The sequence below is a fragment of the Mustela erminea genome, chromosome 4 (genome assembly GCF_009829155.1).
Source record: "Mustela erminea isolate mMusErm1 chromosome 4, mMusErm1.Pri, whole genome shotgun sequence".
NCBI lineage: Eukaryota > Metazoa > Chordata > Mammalia > Carnivora > Mustelidae > Mustela > Mustela erminea.
The window spans coordinates 43,720,256-43,726,265 of record NC_045617.1 but is presented as its reverse complement, the minus strand read 5'-3'; the positions used below and the strand labels follow the sequence as shown (position 1 = coordinate 43,726,265).

Here is a 6,010-nt window from a genome sequence, read left to right as displayed (position 1 = left end):
CTAAGTGTTATTGGCAATCAAAGGTTATCACTAGTAGAAAGCCTTCCAGATAAGGCCTCTAAATTCTATTTAATCCATTTTGTAGCTACTCTGAGAGACCTGGTGAGACTGGAGATCATTTGGACATTAAGCCTCAACTTTCCAAGAACCCTCGAGCCTCTGGGCTGTATGTTCCCCAGAGAGCCTGGCAGCCAAACCCGGGGGATCTTGTAGTGGTAGGAGGAGGAAAGGAGAGACTCATTCCCAGATGTAGGAGAGGGTATGGGAGAAATAGGCAGTCACCCCATGGTGAGCCTTGAAGACTGAAGACTGCCTGAAAATTGTCAGTTGTCAACTTACTGCTGGTGCAGACCCAATAAAGCGATGCTTGATTTGCTCAAAAATAGAAAGATAGATGGGTGGGTGATATTCTAGAGTATGGAAACTAGTGAAGCCGTGTTTCTTCTTCTTCTTCTCTTTTTTCTCTTGTTTTAGAATGTACCTGTCTCAATTTGACATTATTTTTAAACAGACTTTCTACCCCTGTGCTGGAAAAGGAGCGTGTTCTGATATGCAAATTTGGACTATATTAAATGAATAGAAAGGAAGGCTGTGATCAAAAGATAACATTTTCTCCCTACACGTAGTTTCCATTTTCATCGATTCCCCAAGCTCCTCAAATTTTTAAGTTCTTATTTTTGTTCTTACTTGAAAGGTAACTATTTGCCTGGATGGACTTGTTAGAAAAGGATGCATTGCAAGGCATTGGGAATTTGCTGCTTATCTTTGCTGAAGAAAGAATACTGGATAACTTCATAGAGCTTAAGCTGAGAAAATACACACACACACACACACACACACATATATATATATACATATACATACACATACATATACACACATACATGTACACACTTTTAGGCAAATACCAACAGGAATGTTTAAATTTTCTTCCTTTACTCTTCAGAGTGCATTCTTACTAGGGATCTGTACGATTAAATAACAAAGGAACAAGCAAGGATACAGTGGCCTTGGGAAAAGTTATTTTTGTTGGAAAAACTAGATTGGGTTAACTCCAACATACACTTAACCCAAGGCAGCACACGGCTGCAGAACTTATTGCAAACTCTGTGTCCTCATGTCCCTTTTGTACATAACGCCCCTTTCTCATGGCCAATGAACATTTTAACTTCTCAAAGCTTCTTAGTTACAAGAATATTTTTATTTTATTTTAGTAAGAAGGCCTCCACTTGTGAAAATGTGACACAAGCTAAGAAGTGTTTCTTCCTTTCTCTTACTGCTCTGATAAGTCCTCCAGAAATAAAGCTCAGAAATTAGTGGCAGTTGCCTGTTGAGAAGACACTGTCAAATTAAACAATTGAATATTTTTGCAGTATGACATGAAATTCCCATTTTTTTTAAATTAATTTTTTATTTATTTTCAGCATAACAGTATTCATTGTTTTTGCACCACACCCAGTGCTCCATGCAATCTGTGCCCTCTCTAATACCCACCACCTGGTTCCCCCAACCTCCACCCCCACCCCCGCCACTTCAAACCCCTCAGATTGTTTTTCAGAGTCCATAGTCTCTCATGGTTCACCTCCCCTTCCAATTTGGTGATGCAACATGGGGGCTTAAGTGAAATTTCCATTTTTAATAGCATTGTCACAAATTTGCATCACAGGTCCATGGTGTAGTTATGAGTTGCCAGAGTTACCACTGGTTAGAGACTTTACCCGAGGGACCACACCTAGTAAGGGAATGAAAGACACTTATGGTTTTGATGGGAATGCCTGTGTGGGGCTCCATTTATGTAGAACTCAAGCGTGGCTTTCTTGAAGGTTCGTGTCGATGTTGTTTGGTCATCTCAACCTCGATAGAATCTCTTGAGGTTGTCAATGGGTGTTCTTTTGTTTTGTAGTTCTTAGGCTATTTGGTAACCTACAAAAGCCCTTCTGTGAAGAAATTTTCCTTGTAATCACAATTCTGTTTAAATTTGTTGGCAGTAATTTTCTGTCATACACTCTTTCATAAATGCAGACCTCATATGCTCCAATCTACTTCCTTAATGACTTAATATAAAATAATATCCAAATTAAATATAAGAATCATTAACTTTAAGTTCTTGTTATATCACCTTATTGCATCATTAAATTTATTTTATTTCAAATGTTATAATCCATAACAGTGAAAATAATCATTAATTACTGTTGATTTAATAGCATCTCAAATTTCAAACAATATTGCTATTGTTAAGTCACACTTGAGGTTCACCTTCATACTGATGATCATGGTAATACAATCCTTGGCCTGTATTTAATTTTGTATCACATAGATCTCATAATCTAGAGGCTAAAACTAACCTCTCTCTGATTCATTGTTCCTAAGAAGTCAAAATCTTTTATTTTCAAAGATTTTATTTATTTATTTGCCAGAGAGAGAGAGAGGGAGAGCACAAACAGGGAAACAGGGAGAGCTGCAGGCAGAGGGAGAAGCAGGCTCCCTGCTGAACAAGGAGTTCAACGCTGGACTTGATCCCAGGACCCTGGGATCACCACCTGAGCTGAAGGCAGATGCCTAACAGACTGAACCACCCAGGCATCTCTCCTTCCTTCCTTCCTTCCTTCCTTCCTTCCTTCTTTTCTTCCTTTCTTCCTTTCTTAATATGGAATGCTTCACAAATTTGCATGTCATCCTTGTGCAGGATCCATTCTAATCTTCTCTATATAATTCCGATTTTTTAGTATATGTGCTATTGAAGCAAGTACTGGCTCTGGATTTCTTAATGAAAGAATCTCTGTCTTTGACCTTAGTTTTCAGAGAGCCAAACTCAGGGTCCAATCGAAGAAGTGTAGTAGATTTTACTAATGAAACAATAAAAGGGTTTGAAACCCTTATTATGATAAAGACATGCAAAATTTTTCAATGAATTATAATATTATTGCAGACCCAAAACCTAGTAAAATAATGAAATAGATGTGTTCCAGGAATTTCCTGTTTATAAGGATCAGATTTGCCTAGAAAGTCAATAAGGAGCAGGAGTAATCTGAAAATAGTTCTTCAAATAGAGAGGTCCTATTCAGTCCAACTAATAAAAGTGATAGAAGAAATAAAACAAAATAAAAACTTTAAAGCTGATGGACAAAAAGAGAAAGAGAACCGTAAGTGAAACACAGATATTGGCAGATAAGCGGAACAGGTATGAAGGGGAAAATGAGACCCCAAGAGCTTGAGGTCAGCCTTGACCTATGTAAAGGAGAAGATAAGATATACCCAAGCTTACCTACTGTTAAAGGGACTATTTGAAGAAGAGAACTTGTTTTGCATAGTAACTAGATCAGAAAAACTAATATAAACCCCAAACAGTATAACAGAAGAAGAAGAGTAACATTTCAAGCACTTACTAGAATGATTTCCTGACAGAGCCAGTCCTCAGGACATAGCAAGAAAGGTGTTTGGGGTTTTCTTTTAAGTTTCTATTTAAATTCACGTTAGATAACACACAGTGTAATGTTAGTTTCAGGTGTACAACATAGTGATTCAACACTTCCATACAATACCCGGTGCTCATCACAAGAGGTACCCCCCTGAATCCCCGTGACCTATTTTACCCATCCAATTACCTCTGGTAACCATCAGTTCTCTAAGTTTCATGTGTAGAGTCTAAGCCAGGAATGGGTGGGAAACCACATTTACTCTTTCTCACTGACTGTTCTCTCATCTTCCAAGGTAACATATTGCCTGCATCCCAAATTCAGGTCACTATCCCATCAAGAAGAGAGGATAAGATCTATTTAAATAAAACCTCTTAAAAAAAAGATTTTATTTATTTGAGAGAGAAAGAGAGAAAGCATGCATGAGTTGGGAGAGGCAGAGGGAGGAGACTCTCTGTTGAGTAGGGAACCCAATGTGGGACTCCATTCCAGGACCCTGAGATCATGACCTGAGTCAAAGGCAGATGCTTAACTGACTGAGCCACCCAGCTGTCCCTATAAGAACTCTTCAAACAGCCACCCAGGTGCCCCTATAAACAAAGACTCTTCAACTATGAGGAATTGTCAAGGAGACTTCTCAAACGAATCTCAAAGATGGGAAATATTAAATTCCTAAAGTGATGTGGTAGCATTCATAATACACAATGGGTAAAAGCAGGAGAAATAATGATACAATTTATTTAACTAGTTGTATAATATTTTGTTGTTTAAAAATACTTTTATGCACCTCATTTCCTTGGAGTCTCACAGTGCCCTGTGATACAAGGTTGATTACTTCCAGAATTATCTATGATGGACCTGAAGCTCAGCAGGTTGTTACTTGCTAAAGGACATTCAACTAGTAGTCAAGTTACAATCCAGATCTCTGAGTGATGCCATTTATTTCATTCCCCTGAACCACCCTATTCTCAGCTCTAGGATGTGTTGGAATGAGCAATGGTAATGTAGGACCTGGATAATGTTGTGAAATAAAAGTATTCTGCACTAATACTATGAAAGAGAGCAAGTGATCACATTTGATACTTTGGTATTTAAGAAATCCTTGAAGAGTAACTATTTGGTTTGAGGAACTAACAGTGTTTTAGACCAAGATTTGAAACATATTTGAGCAGATTCAGAAAAATCTCACACATGATAAAAACACTCCTCCTCCAGCCAGCCTGCACAGTTATTATCATGAATAATTTACATTTCTCTAGGGGATTTTGCTATTTATTGCTCTTAATTATTTGCTTTTCAAGTGCCACTATAGTTTCCCTGGGAAAGCCCTTGAGAGAAGGAAGTTGTCACGCTGGAGGAATCATCAGCCTGATGACTCGCTGGCACTAAAGCCACGGGTCTGCGGGTGACAGCAATTACCCTTCATTAGCCCGGCAGAGCTGGTGGAGCAAAGTTCTTTTAAATGGGCACTTGACATGGGCATTAACTTTATCTTTTCCAAAGAAAAATTTCTTTGCGGGAGAGTGTACAAAAATAGAAAGGGAACATTGAAAAGACAGGAGAGTCACAAGCTGTTTTTATTCTTTGTATTATATCAAATAATATTTTATTAAATAGCCTAAGAACAATGTGGGCACTGAAAAGAGGAAGTTAGGGGATGCTGCTATCTGAGTTCTGTTACAAAGGTGCCATTAGCCCACTAGGATTTTAATGCCATCGATTCTTAATTTGTAAAGTAGTGTGGGAGGTGGTAATGAGGAAGAATTGGACCAAATATAGGAAGTCTTAGTTCAACACCAGGGGGGTGAGACTGAACAAAAGACAGTCTAACTACAGAAAAGAAATGCCATGAAGTGATTGACTCAGGCAATCTAGGTTAAATCCGCAGTCTCTTTAGTTGTCCTTCTAGCCTGCAGGGAAAAGTGGTCAAGACTTAAAGTTCTCTAGGATCAGAGGAGCTGAATGATGGTGAAAAATTCAGATCTGCTGCTGTAGCTCTAGAGAGCCTCCTTATAAGGGTGGGGAGGGGGTTGTGCAAGGGTGGTTCTGAGATGCAAAAAGGGCAGCTATCTGGGTCGGGTGATACACAGATGGCCTGCATTAATGCCAATCATCTGGGGGCTTCCAGACTCTTGGTCATTGCCAGTTCCTTGCCAGTTGTTAAATATTTTAATACTTAGCTTAGTCTGGGAGTGACTTTAGAGTTCAAGATAGCTACTGACCAGCTGTGTGAACTGATTAGCCTCTTAGACCCTGAATTTTTAATGAGAAGGTTGTGCTATAGGACCTCTACATTTTTTACTAATGCATTCATTCTCTGGTGTTCTGAATTATACCTCAGACTCTCATCTCCTGGGGTCCAGGTCAAAACGTTAGTTCCCAAACACAGTACACAGTATACAGTGCATGCGTGTGTGTGTGTGTGTGTGTGTGTGTGTGTGTGTGTGTTTTATATCACTGAATACTCATAAACCACAATTCTGATGAACTGAAAATGTCAAGCTGATGGTTCTAAAGAGAGGAGGTAATCTGGATACAAAGCCAGAAACACGATTCTTTGCACAAATCCAGAAGTCTCTATGCGGGTTGACTGG

At 39.0% G+C, this 6,010-nt stretch overlaps 1 non-coding gene across 1 annotated transcript; it reads right to left on the bottom strand.

Moving 5' to 3' along the window:
- Positions 1-2,641: 2,641 nt before the first annotated feature.
- LOC116589569 lies at positions 2,642-2,750 on the bottom strand. Its single transcript, XR_004285341.1, has one exon. It is a non-coding gene; the product is annotated as a U6 spliceosomal RNA (small nuclear RNA).
- Positions 2,751-6,010: the final 3,260 nt, after the last annotated feature.